Raw genomic sequence first — 16,056 nt, 5'->3', positions numbered from 1 at the left:
AGTGTTCCTCCGGTATTCGGGAGTTGCATAATCTCATAGTCATAGGAACATGTATAAGTCATGAAGAAAGCAATAGCAATAAACTAAACGATCATAGTGCTAAGCTAACGGATGGGTCTTGTCCATCACATCATTCTCTAATGATGTGTCCCGTTCGTCAAATGACAACACATGTCTATGGCTAGGAAACTTAACCATCTTTGATTAACGAGCGAGTCAAGTAGAGGCGTACTAGGGACACTCTGTTTGTCTATGTATTCACACATGTACTAAGTTTCCGGTTAATACAATTCTAGCATGAATAATAAACATTTATCAATGATATAAGGAAATATAAATAACAACTTTATTATTGCCTCTAGGGCATATTTCCTTCAATCACCATGATAGATCTTGCGTGTGCGTAGGAATTTTTTTAAATTACTACGTTCCTCAACAGTGGCATCCGAGCCAGGTTTATGCGTAGATGTTATATGCATGAGTAGAACACAAATGAGTTGTGGGCGATAATTGTCATACTGCTTGCCAGCATGTCATACTTTGATTCGGCGGTATTGTTGGATGAAGCGGCCCGGACCGACATTATGCGTACGCTTACGCGAGACTGGTTCTACCGACGTGCTTCACACACAGGTGGCTGGCGGGTGTCAGTTTCTCCAACTTTAGTTGAATCAAGTGTGGCTACGCCCGGTCCTTGTTAAAGGTTAAAACAGCACACTTGACAAAAAATCGTTGTGGTTTTGATGCGTAGGTAAGAATGGTTCTTGCTCAGCCTGTAGCAGCCACATAAAACTTGCAACAACAAAGTAGAGGACGTCTAACTTGTTTTTGCAGGGCATGTGGTGATATGATATGGTCAAGACATGATGAGATATAAATTGTTGTATGAGATGATCATGTTTTTGAAATTATCGGCAACTGGAAGGAGCCTTATGGTTGTCTCTTTATTGCATAGGATGCAAGTGCCATGTAATTGCTTTACTTTATCGCTATGCGATAGCAATAGTTGCAAAAGCAATAGTTGGCGAGACGACCATATGACGACACGTTGATACAGATCAAGATGATAGAGATCATGGTGTCATGCCGGTGACGATAGAAATCATGACGGTACTTTGGAGATGGAGATCAAAGGCACAAGATGATGATGGCCATATCATGTCACATATTTTGATTGCATGTGATGTTTATCTTTTATACATCTTATTTTGCTTGGTTCGGCGGTAGCTTTATAAGATGATCTCTTACTAAAATTTCAAGGTATAAGTGTTCTCCCTGAGTATGCACCATTGCGACAGTTCTTCATGCTGAGACACCACGTGATGATCGGGTGTGATAAGCTCTACGTTCACATACAACGGGTGCAAGCCAGTTTTGCACATGCAGAATACTCGGGTTAAACTTGACGAGCCTAGCATATGCAGATATGGCCTCGGAACACTGGAGACCGAAAGGTCGAACGTGAATCATATAGTAGATATGATCAATATAGTGATGTTCACCATTGAAAACTACTCCATCTCACATGATGATCGGACATGGTTTAGTTGATTTGGATCACGTGATCATTTAGATGACTCGAGGGATGTCTATCTAAGTGGGAGTTCTTAAGTAATATGATTAATTTAACTTTAATTTATCATGAACTTAGTCCTGGTAGTATTAGCATACCTATGTTGTAGATCAATAGCTCGCGATGTAGCTCCCCGTTTATTTTTGATATGTTCCTAAAAAAAATAAGTTGAAAGATGTTAGTAGCAATGATGCGGACTAGCTTCGTGATCTGAGGATTATCCTCATTGCTGCAAAGAAGTATTATGTCCTTGATGCACCGCTAGGTGACAGAACTATTGCAGGAGCAGATGCAGACGTTATGAACGTTTGATAAGCTCGGTATGATGACTACTTGATATTTTAGTGCACCATGCTTTACGGCTTAGAACCGGGACTTCAGAAATGTTTTGAACGCCATGGAGCATATAAGATGTTCCAAGAGTTAAAATTGGTATTTCATACTCATGCCCGTGTCGAGAGGTATGAGACCTCTGACAGTACTTTGCCTACAAAATGAAGGAGAATGGCTCAACCAGTGAGTATGTGCTCAGATTGTCTGGGTACTACAATTGCTTGAATCAATTGGGAGTTAATCTTCCAGATAAGATAGTAATTGACAAAGTTCTCTAGTCACTATCACCAAGTTACTAGAACTTCGTGATGAACTATAATATGCAAGGGATGACGAAAGTAATTCCCGAGCTCTTCACGATGTTGAAATTGGCGAAGGTAGAAATCAAGAAAGAGCATCAAGTATTGATGGTCTACAAGACCACTAGTTTCAAGAAAAAGGGCAAAAGAATAGAAAGGGAACTTCAAGAAGAATGACAAACAAGTTGTCACTCCCGTGAAGAAACCCAAAGCTAGACTCAACCCTGAAACTGGGTGCTTCCACTACAAAGGAAATGGTCACTGGAAGTGGAACTGCCCCTAGATACATGGCGGATAATAAGGATGGCAAAATGAACAAAGGTATATTTGATATACATGTTATTGATGTGTACTTTACTAGTGTTTATAGCAACCCCTCGGTATTTGATACTAGTTTAGTTGCTAAGAGTAGTAACTCGAAACAGGAGTTGCAAAATAAACAGAGACTAGTTAATGGCGAGGTGACGGTGTGTGTTAGAAATGATTCCAAGGTTGATAAGATCACCATCGCACACTCCTTTTACTTTCGGGATTAGTGTTGAACCTAAAATAAATGTTATTTGGTGTTTGCGTTAAGCATGAATATGATTGGATCATGTTTATTGCAATACGGTTATTCATTTAAGTCAAAGAATAATTGTTGTTCTATTTACATGAATAAAAACCTTTTATGGTCATACACTCAATGTAAATGGTTTATTGAATCTCGATCGTAGTGATACACATATTCATAAATATTGAAGCCAAAAGATGCAAAGTTAATAATGATAGTGCAACTTATTTGTGGCACTGCCGTTTAGGTCATATTGGTGTAAAGCGCATGAAGAAACTCCATGCCGATGTACTTTTGGAATCACTTGATTATGAATCATTTGATGCTTGCAAACCATGCCTCATGGGCAAGATGATTAAGACTCCGTTCTCTGGAATAATGGAGCGAGCAACTGACTTGTTGGAAATAATACATACTGGTGTATGCGGTCCGATGAGTGTTGAGGCTCGCGGCGGGTATCGTTATTTTCTGACCTTCACAGATGATTTGAGCAGATATGGGTATATCTACTTAATGAAACATAAGTCTCAAACATTTGAAGTTCAAAAATTTCAGAGTGAAGTGGAAAATCATCGTAACAAGAAAATAAAGTTTCTACGATCTGATCGCGGAGACGAATATTTGAGTTACGAGTTTGGCCTTCACTTAAAACAATGTGGAATAGTTTCACAAACTCATGCCACCTGGAACACCACAACATAATGGTGTGTCCGAACGTCATAACCGTACTTTATTGGATATAGTGCAATCTATGATGTCTCTTACCGGTTTACCACTATCGTTTTGGGGTTATGCATTAGAGACAGGTACATTCACGTTAAATAGGGCACCGTCTAAATCCGTTGAGACGACGCAGTATGAACTATGGTTTAGCAAGAAACCTAAGCTGTCGTTTCTTAATTCGGGGTTGTGATGCTTATGTGAAAAAGTTTCAAACCGATAAGCTCGAACCCAAATCGGAGAAGTGCATCTTCATAGGATACCCAAAAAGAAATTGTTGGGTACACCTTCTATCACAGATCCGAAGGCAAGATATTCGTTGCTAAGAATGGATCCTTTCTAGAGAAGGAGTTTCTCTCGAAAGAAGTGAGTGGGAGGAAAGTAGAACTTGATGAGGTAATTGTACCTGCTCCCGAATTGGAAATAAGTTCATCACAGAAATCAGTTCTAGTGATGCCTACACCAATTAGTGAGGAATTTAATGATGATGATCATGAAACTTCAGATCAAGTTACTACCGAACCTCGTAGGTCAGCCAGAGTAAGGTCCGCACCAGAGTGGTACGGTAATCCTATTCTGGAGGTCATGTTATTTGACCATGATGAACCTACGAACTATGAGGAAGCAATGATGAGCCCAGATTCCGCGAAATGGCTTGAGGCCATGAAATATGAGATGGGATCCATGTATGAGAACAAAGTGTGGACTTTGATTCCCGATGATCGGCAAGCCATAGAGTATAAATGGATCTTCAAGAGGAAGACGGATGCTGATAGTAGTGTTACTATCTACAAAGCTAGACTTATCAAAAAGGTTTTTGACAAGTTCAAGGTGTTGACTACGATGAGATTTTCTCACTCGTAGCGATGCTTAAGTCTGTCCGAATCATGTTAGCAATTGCCGCATTTTATGAAATCTGGCAAATGGATAACAAAACTGAATTCCTTAATGGATTTATTAAAGAAGAGTTGTATATGATGCAACCAGAAGGTTTTGTCAATCCTAAAGGTGCTAACAAAATGTGCAAGCTCCAACGATCCATCTATGGACTGGTGCAAGCATCTCGGAGTTGGAATATACGCTTTGATAAGTTGGTCAAAGCATATACTTTTATACAGACTTGCAGTGAAGCCTGTATTTACAAGAAAGTGAGTGGGAGCACTACAGCCTTTCTGATAAGTATATGTGAATGACATATTGTTGATCAAAAATGATGTAGAATTTTCTAGAAAGCATAAAGGAGTGTTTGAAAGGAGTTTTTCAAAGAAAGACCTCGGTGAAGCTGCTTACATATTGAGCATGAAGATCTATAGAGATAGATCAAGACGCTTGATAAGATTTTTCAATGAATACATACCTTGATAAGATTTTGAAGTAGTTCAAAATGAAACAGTCAAAGAAGGAGTTCTTGCCTATGTTGCAAGGTGTGAAGTTAAGTAAGACTCAAAACCCGACCACGGTAGAAAATAGAAAGAGAATGCAAGTCATTCCCTATGCCTCAGTCATAGGTTCTATAAAGTATGCTATGCTGTGTACCAGACCTATTGTGTACATCGCCATGAGTTTGGCAAGAGGGTACAATAGTGATCCAGGAGTGGATCACTGGACAACGGTCAAAATTATCCTTAGTGGAATAAGGATATGTTTCTCGGTTATGGAGGTGATAAAGAGTTCGTCGTAAAGAGCTACGTCGATGCAAGCTTTGACACCGATCTGGATGACTTTGAGTCTCGATCTAGATACATACTGAAAGTGGGAGCAATTAGCTAGAGTAGCGTCGTGCAGAGCATTGTAAACATAGAAATTTGCAAAATACATACGGCTCTGAATGTGGCAGATCCGTTGACTAAATTTATCTCACAAGCAAAACATGATCAGCATTAAGACTCCATGGGTGTTAGACTCATTACTGTATAATCTAGATTATTGACTCTAGTGCAAGTGGGAGACTGAAGGAAATATGCCCTAGAGGCAATAATAAAGTTGTTATTTATATTTCCTTATATCATGATAAATGTTTATTATTCATGCTAGAATTGTATTAACCAGAAACTTAGTACATGTGTGAATACATAGACAAACAGAGTGTCACTAGTATGCCTCTACTTGACTAGCTCGTTGAATCAAAGATGGTTAAGTTTCCTAGCTATGCACTTGATCGTTTAGTATGTTGCTATTGCTTTCTTCATGACTTATACATGTTTCAATGACTATGAGATTATGCAACTCCCGAATACCGGAGGAACAATTTGTGTGCTACCAAACGTCACAACGTAACTGGGTGATTATAAAGGTGCTCTACAAGTGTCTCCAATGGTGTCTGTCGAGTTGGCATAGATCGAGATTAGGATTTGTCACTCCGATTGTCGGAGAGGTATCTCTGGGCCCTCTCGGTAATGCACATCACTATAAGCCTTGCAAGTAATGTGACTAATGTGTTAGTTGCGGGATGATGCATTACGGAACGAGTAAAGAGACTTGCCGGTAACGAGACTGAACTAGGTATTGAGATACCGACGATCGAATCTCGGGCAAGTAACATACCGATGACAAAGGAAACAACGTATATTGTTATGCGGTTTGACCGATAAAGATCTTCGTAGAAATGTGGGAGCCAATATGAACATCCAGGTTCCGCTATTGGTTATTGACCGGAGATGTGTCTCGGTCATGTCTACATAGTTCTCGAACCCGTAGGGTCCACACGCTTAAAGTTCGGTAACGATCGGTTTTATGAGTTTATGTGTTTTGATGTACCGAAGGTAATTCGGAGTCCCGGATATGATCACGGACATGACGAGGAGTCTTGAAATGGTCGAGACATAAAGATTGATATATTGGACGGATATATTCGGACATCGGAAAGGTTCCGAGTGATTCGGGTATTTTTCGGAGTACCGGAGAGTTACGGGAATTCGCCGGGAGAAGTATTGGGCCTTATTGGGCCATACGGGAATAGAGGAGGCAGGCCAAAGGGAAGGAGGCACGCGCCCCCCCATGGGTCCGAATTGGACTAGGGGAAAGGGGGCGGCGCCCCCCTGCCCTTTCCTACTCCCTCTCTCTTTCCTACTTGGGAGTCCTAGTAGGACTCCCCACACTTGGCGCGCCCCCTCTAGGGCCGGCCTCCTCCTCCTCCCTCCTTTATATACGTGGGCAGGGGACACCCCAAAGAAACAAGAGACAACAGTTTTAGCCGTGTGCGGTGCCCCCCTCCACCATAATCCACTTCGGTCATATCGTCGTAGTGCTTAGGCAAAGCTCTGCGCTGGTAGCTTCATCATCACCGTCATCACGCCGTCGTGCTGACGAAGCTCTCCCTCGACACTCAGCTGGATCGAGAGTTCGTGAGACGTCACCGAGCTGAACGTGTGCAGATCACGGAGGTGCCGTACTTTCGGTAATAGGATCGGTCAGATCGTGAAGACGTACGACTACATCAACCGCGTTGTCATAACGCTTACGCTTTCGGTCTACGAGGGTACGTCGACAACACTCTCCCCTATCGTTGCTATGCATCACCATGATAGATCTTGCGTGTGCGTAGGAATTTTTTTTAAATTACTACGTTTCTGAACAGTTTAGAATGTACCAACTCGAAGCAAATGAATAAAATAGATGCATAATTGAATGTCATCGCATGTTAAAGTATATCGGAAGCGGAACCAAATCCAAAGGACTGAAACATGGGGCCTTTAGATCGAAGAATTTTCATGGAAATTTCTGGAGTTCTATTTCACTAGATTTTTTAATCTACAAACACTTTTTTATTAATGGAATGGAACCAACAATTGAAACTTCATATGCTTCTTTTCGTAACTCTAATCTTGTAAAGTAGGCAAACCACCTCCGAAACTATACGTGGGGACGAAAACACCTCAAATTTGATTAAGCGGTAACCTTTCTAGGTTTTTCATTTTTACGAGATTTGTGTAGGACTTCTGCTTTGTTTCGCACAAAAGCATGAATATTTAGTTACTTTAGAAGTAAACATTTTATAAAAAAGGGAACATTTTCGGAAATTCTGAACATTTTATACGATTTAATGAAATTTTGTGAACATTTTACAAAATTCATATTTTTAAGAAAAATCATGAACAATTTTCAAATTTAATAAACATTTCCAGATTGTGTTAAAATCTTTTATAAAGTCATGATTTTTTATTTATTATTAAAATTAGCAATATATAAACAAAATCAAAAGATCAAAAAGCAGAAGAAATGAGAAAATAAGAAATAATGAACCAAAGGAACTAGAATAAGAACAAGCAAATGTGTTTCCTATTTGGCGTTGTGTGTTAATGGTAGCCAACATAATGTTCGTAGTTCTCAAAAAAAAATGTTTTGTACGGGTCAGCCCATATAAACCTCGCCAGTGCACTTTGTTTATGGAAGATTAGAGAACTTACGCTCGGTTTGCTCTTCCCAGTGCGGTTTTTAGAAACTTCCAGAATCTTCCGGCCTACTTTTTCAGCTGGTATTTTTCCCTTTTGTGTGTTTTGCCGATTTTCGTTCGGTTTTGCTTTGTTTCTTTTTAAGCGTTTTTAGATTATTGAACTTTTTCCAAGTTTGCGATCTTTAAAGGAAAAACTTTATTTTTTTATTTTAAAATTCTTGAATTTATTCAAATCCATGAAATTTTTTATTGTTTAGAATATTTTTAAATCATTTTTCTCAAAACATGATTTTTTTTTAAACTCGTAAACATGATTTCAACTTAGCAGAGTTATTTCAAATTCATGTTTTTTAAATTTTTGCAAACTTTTTTCATACCTCATTTTAAATAAAAGCTTTTTAAAATATGTGAACTTTTATTATTTCACCATTTTTTTCTTTCAAAAACTAAAGAAATGACTGTTTTCTCCCCGCGACAGTGGACCAGCTGCGTTTAGAGACGAACGAAGCAAGTGAAAAGAAAGATCAAGTGGACACCCGAGGAGCTAACGTAGCGAGTCATTTTCGCTGGCCCATCTCGTGCCAAGCCTATGCGCCAAAGCGATAACATGGTGCCTTATGCGCCAAATAGGACCTCTCTCAAGGGTGGTCCAATGACGCCACGGCAACAATATCTTGCATTAAATGAGTCATAGAAAGTCTCGTGTCGAGGTTTTAGTGGTCATGGTCGTTACTGGACCGGACCATTTTCACACACGGTTAAAGAAAAAGAGAAGGAAAAAGGGAGCACGAGGGATTGATCCCTGGTCGCCGCGAAGATATCCAGCGATACTAGCCACCGCACCCGCCCAGAGTTCGTCCTAAGTGAAAGAGCGACACCTACCTGAAGCGACTCGAGCCACCTTAATCCGGATTTTCACTTTCTTTCTTTTTTCTTTTCTATTCTCCTTTTTTTCATTTTCTTTGTTTCTTCTGGTTTCCATTCTACATTTTTTGTATATGTCAATAGCATTTTCAAATACATGTTTATCATTTTTCCAATACAAATTTAACATTTTTTAATACATGGTCAACTTTTGTTCTAATCACATTTTAAATATTTTTTCAAATCCTTGATTAACATTTTTTAAACACAAGATTACCATTTTTTGAACACATGATCAACAATTTTCCCATACACATTCTTAAACTTCTTCAAATGCTTGATTAACATTTTTTCGGAACACAACATTAACATTTTCTAATACATGGTCAACTATTTTCTATGCACATTTAAATTTTTCCAAATGGTCAACATTTTTTAAATGCAATATTAACATATTTTAACACATGTACAACATTTTTCCAAAATAAATTTAATATTTTTAAATGCTTGATTAACATTTTTCAACTTTATATCAAATGCTTGATTAAATTTTTTATATACATGAACAATTATTTTCAACTTTTCTAATACATGGTCAAAATTTAGCATATATACATTTTACATTTTTCAAATGCTTAATTACATTTGTCAAACACTTGTTCAACATTTCTTCAAATGCTTGATTAATATTTTGTGTACATAATCAACTATTTCATCATTTTTTAATAATGGTCAACATTTTTTCTTTACACATTTATCATGTTCGAAATGCTTAACTAATATTTTTCAAACACTTGTTAAATATATTTTTGAATGGTTGATTAATATGTTTTAAATAAATGATCAAATTGTTTCGTACACATTTGTTTTATTTTTATACTTTTTTGTATACGTGATAAACATTTTCTCTATACACATTTAAAAAAATTCAAATGCTTAGTCAACATTTTTGAAATCTTTTATCTAGAGTGATTTTTGTAGTTATTTTATTTAGAATATTTGTAACTATAAATAAAATTTAAAAAGTAAAACAAAAGAAGAAAACAAAAATTTGGAAAACCACAAAACAAATAACGAAGCACCTGTTCCCGTGCGCCTAGGCCAGCTCAACTCGCGCACCCTTCAGTGATGGTTCCTACCTCTCGTTGAACGCAAGATATAGGGGCGCCCCTATGACACAGATTAAATATCGGCCTGGCGCCGCACTACTCCCTCGTGGCCAGCCTTCCCAATATCGCTAGCTATTGTACCCTCCGATGTAGGTTGCGTCATGTTTTGTAAAATATTAAGTTTTCATTTTTAATTATCGATTACTTTTAGAAAATAGGAATATTTATTTACTTTTAGTAAGTGACAAATTTGAAATTCGAAAATTTATTTTTAGGATAAAATTATGAGATTTTTCAAATTTCAAATTTTGGTTTGAAAAGGTGAACAATTATAGAAATTGCGAACAATGATAGAAAATTAAGCATTTCCAAAAAGACTCAAACAAACAAAACAAGACAAAAACTGATAAAATCGGTAAAGAAAATGACAGGAAAAAAACTGGTTCACAAACTTTCTACAACCAAACCAGGTACTGTAAGATAAAAAAATTCTCAAAAAAAGAAAAAAAAAAGGAAAAATGGGCCAGGCCAATTACTCGTTTGCTTCTCTCTCTGCGTTTGAACGACGCTTTTACGAGCCAGGGTTATATGTCATCTGCTTCAATGCTGGCACCCGTCAAAATCATTAATTTAGGAATCACTTCTCGCAAAGATCACTTTTACCTTGTGAGGTTGCGACATATGACACGCTGCTTGTGCACCCGTTGTCGCAACTCGAGGTTTTTTTTTCATATATTCGTTTATTTAAAATGTTTTATCTCTTAAATCGTGCTTTCAGATCTCGAATTGTTTCACCGCCGAGTTTCTCACGTCAAGATCTTTGAAACTAGATCTCATGTTGATAGGTTTCGACGAACTTCTTTTCATAAAAAACCAGACGAAACAAACTGAACCGGTAGCACGTTTCTTCCCTTTCCAAAGTGGCACACTTTTTTGTCCGTTTCTGAGAGGCACGACTATGCCTCTCGCGAAATTAAATCCGTGCCTCAACGCGAAGTAAATCTGTGCCTCTCGCCAGGAAAAAAAGAAAAGATGTTTTTTCCGTTTACGAGAGGCACGACTCGCGGAAGAAAATCCGTATCTCCATGTGAGGTAATTATGTGCCTCTCGCGGAAGAAAAAAACGTGTTTTCCCCTTTCCGAGATGCACGAGCCTCTCGCGGCAGAAATCCGTGCCTCCAAAAGAAATAAATTGGTGTCTCTCGCAGAAGAAAAAAATACGTTTGCCTCTCGCGGAAGCAAATCCATGCCTCCTCACGAAATAAATATGTGTCTTTCGCTGAATGGAAAAGAAAAACATGTTTTTTCATTTCCAACATGCGTGACCGTGCCTTTCATGGAAGGGAAAAGAAAAACCCGTCTTTTTCTTTCCGACAGGCATGACCGTGTCTCTCGCGGAAGTAAATCCGTGCAGCTACGAGAAGTAATATATGCCACTCACGGGAGAAAAAGAGAAACTCATTTTTTTCCTTTCCTACAGGCATGACCATGCCTCTCACGGAAGTAAATCCCCGCCTCCACGAGAATTAAACCTGTGCCTTTCGTGGAAGGAAAAAAAAATGCGCTTTTTTTCCTTTTCGAGAGGCACGTCATGCCTATTGCGGAAGCATATTCGTGCCTCCACAAGAAGTAAATATGTGCCTCTCGCAAAAGGAAAAAAATGTGTTTTTCCGCAAAAGAAGTCGAATTTTCTTGGTCGAAAATCTAAGAAAAGACGGGGGTAAACCAAGAAGCCAAAAAAATCATACAAAATTCAAAAACGCGTACAGAAAAATAAAATAAAATAAAATCCAGAGAGAGCGGCCAAAGCGTGACATGTGGCGACGACTGAGAGCGTGCCAAGTGGCATGCTCCCAGCCCACCTCAAGTGACCCTTGCGAGGGTTGAAGTAGAGTACTCCTCGATTAGTTGCTCTCACGATCCGTCTCGCCTTAGGATTTTTCGCGTCGAGGTGTTACTGGGCTGGCCCAATATGAATTCCATCAGGAGCGGTTGTTAGCTGAGATTTTTTCCTGTGTGTTTTTTGTGTTTATTTTCATATGTTTTTCCTCTTTTTTTGGTTTACAATATATTTATTCGATTGTATTTTTATTTTATTTTTCTAACAGTTTTCTTTGTTAGTTCTCAATGTTTTTTCATTTGTGTTTTTGTTATATGTGTTTCTTGTTTGGTTGTCGTTGGATTTTTTTTCCATTTCCAACAAATTTTACTTTTTTGACATACATTTTATTTTTTTCGTCTACAGTAGAATCATTTTAATTCTACAAGTTTAGAATTTTTCAAATAATTATTAATGTCTAATATTTTTCACTCGCATATTACATTTTTTATATACATAGGAAACATATTTTTATAAACGTCTAACATTTTTTAATATATGATCAACATTTTGGTAAATAAGTATTAAACATATTTCAAATAACTTTGAAACATTGTTTTGAATGGGAATAATAAAGATTTATAAAAATTCAAACCTTTTTATTATTATTTATTTTGTTTATGTAAAAATTCCATGAAAATAGTCTCGAGACTCGTGATTTTTTCTATAAATGTAGTAAAAAATATATTTTTGAATTACACAAGCATTTGAAAAAATGGCATGAACATATTTTTGAAATGCGTGAACATTTTTTCAATGGGACTCACATTTGGTTTTAATGGTACGAAGAAATATTTTAAAATTAAACCAACAGTTCAGTTACATTGCATACACATTTTTTAGAAATGTCACTTACACTTTTTGGAAACGCGTGAACATTTTTTTAAAGTCGTAAACCTATTTTTTTTTAAATGTCTATGATGCGGCTGCGTCGGCTACAGGTTCTGCCTATATTTCTTCTACCATCATTGTGTATAAGTTGTATTTGTTCTGCCAACGCTCTATATAGGTTAAAAATACAATTAGCAAAAAATAGTATATTGTTTTGAAAATGCAGTGTCTTGGAAATGCTTTGAGCGGTTCATGTGTTGGAAATGCAGCGTCTTGGAATTGTTAAACTTTTGCTTTTGTTCTTGTGAGACTTTTCAGTTACTACTAGTCGCTTTTTGCAGCATTTCGCAAAGTCGTTGAGGTAATGCGTCTTGCAAAGTGATACCACACTAACAGACTAACCAGAGATACAACTAAGCAACACAATCGACAGTTTATTACAAGCTAGGCAGCAACTGACATATAAGCACATAGACAATGCAGCTCATAGTGCACGAGCTAGGCCAGGTCCACAAACTAGAACAAACTCAGAGATACACACACGAACACACACAGACACACGGACAAGCCTAAAGCCATGCGAAGACGACTCACCAAGGCCCACGTCCGCAATCTCACTCTGACTAACTAAGAGATAAACACACACACGGTGCAGAAGCCAGCCCACGTCAACACACCTGCAATCGCGCAAGAGATTTGCGGTACTCGGAGCATCTCCAACGCCGAGCGCGTCACGCGCTAAAAACTGCTTTGCCGCGCGTTCATCGCCTGGTTTGGCGCGGCGAGCAGCGCTGGCTCCAGCAGCCACGCTAAAATGGAGCGCGCGCGCAGCTCCAGCAGTACGTAAAAATGCAGCGCGCGCTACTCTCGCACAACAACATATGCATTCCAAAACAGAAGCAAAAAGATCAAACACAAACAAAAATAAATCAAAATAAATAGTTTAATTTCGTTATTACAACTCAAACAAACAGTTTATCGTTCAATACAACAAATAGTGCAATAAACACAACAAATAGTTCAACGACAAATTCTAAACTTCTCAATGAGATCCTTCCGAAGATCATTATGCGCCGCGGGACGTCGAATGGCATGATAGGAGGCAACAAAACGGGCCACCCTTTCAGCCCTCCGTCGCACTCGCACGGGATGTCTCAAGAGCTCATACTGAGAGTAGTCTACATCTTGGCCACGCTCATTCTCGATGATCATGTTATGCATGATCACACAAGCGTGCATGATGTACCAAAGCATTTTCTGATCCCAAAATCTAGCCGGTCCTCTCACAATAGCAAATTGGGCTTGCAAAATCCCAAAAGCTCTCTCCACATCTTTTCTAGCCGCCGCCTGAGCATTGTGGAAATCAAGATTTTTCTTACCTTCCGGCTTTTTCAACGGCTTGACAAAGGTTTGCCACTTTGGATAGATGCCATCCGCTAGATAATAGCCATAGTTGTATGTACGGCCATTTGCTACAAACTGCACCTGTGGCAACTCACCATTTGCAATCTTATTCATCAAAGGTGACCGGTTGACAACATTGATGTCATTCAAAGATCCAGGCATTCCAAAGAATGCATGCCAAATCCAAGTCTCTTGATCGGCCACCGCTTCAAGGATTATAGTGGAACCCTTTTTTGGCCGTGGAATTGTCCATGCCATGCCTTTGGACAATTCTTCCAACTCCAATGCATGCAATCTATTGAGCCAAGCATGCCAGGAAAGCCGCGAGCTTTGTTCATCGCCAATAGCCTTGCGACGTCTTCAGCATTGGGAGATCTCAAATACTCCTCGCCAAACACTTGCACAATTCCGACTGCGAAGCGCTTGACACACATGATGGCTTGGCTCTCACCCATAGCCAAGTGATCATCAACTAGATCAGCCGGTATACCGTATGCCAACATACGCAAAACGGTTGTCACCTTCTGAAAGGTGCTATGCCCGAGCTCTCCGGCGGCATTCCTTCTTTGCTGAAAAAAGCGGTCATGGCTCGCTAGTTTCTCTGCAATGCGCCTGAACAACTCGGTGCTCATCCTAAACCGGCGACGAAAATACGACTCGGGGTATATGGGATTCTCCGCAAAATAATGCCTGATCAATCTGTTGTGGGCATCGATCCTATCCCTCCAAATTTTCTGCCGACCCATAACCGAACCATCGTGCTTCGGTTTTTTATTGATATGCATAGCTAGGATCATTGCAAAATCCTCCTCCTCTTCCATATCAAATTCTTCTTCGGAAGAATCATACGACGAACTCATCTACAATGTTCAATACTATGCTATAAAAACTACAATCAACATGCACGAAATTCATGGCTTTTGAGCAATACATACCTTCTAGCCGTTTTGTCGAACACCTTGCGGGCGCTGTTCGTCGGACGACGGACGCGCGCGAGGGGCGGCGGGACTAGAGGGGGGGCGGAGAAGCCGCCGCGGGGCGGGGATAGGCCGGGGAAGCGCCGGAACGGTCGCCGGGTGGCGCGGTCGGCGGCGGCGGCGCGGCTGGATGGGGGTGGGAGTTGCGAGCGAGCGCGCGGGAGCGGGCGCAGCAACTAAGCGACGCGCGATTGAGTTTCGGCCCGCGCGCTGAACTACATATGCCGCGCGCGCTGTTTTTGCGCGCCCGCTGGAGCAACTATACCGGTTGTGCGCGCGCTAAAACGGGCAATTTTGCGGCGCGGCGCTAGTTTGGCATGGCTGTTGAAGATGCTCTCACTGTCTGAGTCGGACCTCTCAAGCGAGCTGGTGATAGAGCATGAAGAAAGTGACCTCCATGGTGATCACACCCCGCAAACAACTCTACTGAACCTGTCCACGCCCGTGGCGACTATTTCAAGCCATAGAAAGATTTCTTGAGCCTACACATCTTCCTATCAGTCTGTTTGTTCCAAAACCTGAAGGAATGTCCGCGTCGGATCTAGGGGTGGGTGGTTGGGGCAATGCCCCCCATGTAAAAAAAATTCTGCCAATTGTATATGTGTTTTTCACAAATGCATTCAAAGGTATATTCTGCCAATTGTGGGATGTGGTGCGTGCACGGGCCGGATGTGGTGTCTCTCATTTCCCTCTTGATGCAAATCTCTCCGGAGCTCACCATGGGTCACGAGGGTTAGATTTTCACCGCGGGGCTTTCTACGTACCCCCTTTGTAAATATATGTAAACGCTCTTATATTTTTTTAGGAGGGAGTACTATTCACGCTGCGAATAATTAAATCTGATTTTGTGTCCATTTTAAAAAATAAAAAATTAAATCTGATTTTGCGTCTTCTCAAACAAAACAAAAAACGGACGCTGTGACGGTCTTGCCCGGTGACGCCCAACACACACAAGAGAGAGAGGCAGCGCGCGTACGTACGTACGTAGCACGCTCGCCTGCCGCTGGCTGCCCGCCGTGGCCGTGCACGCCTGCCGCAGGCGCCGTGGCCGTGTAAGCGAGATTTTTTTTTCGTTGTGTTTTTTGTGTTTGTTTTCATATGTTTTTTGTCATTTTTTGGTTT

Source organism: Triticum aestivum, chromosome 1D, assembly GCF_018294505.1.
Source record: "Triticum aestivum cultivar Chinese Spring chromosome 1D, IWGSC CS RefSeq v2.1, whole genome shotgun sequence".
NCBI classification, from domain to species: domain Eukaryota; kingdom Viridiplantae; phylum Streptophyta; class Magnoliopsida; order Poales; family Poaceae; genus Triticum; species Triticum aestivum.
Note: the sequence above shows the minus strand (reverse complement) of the source record.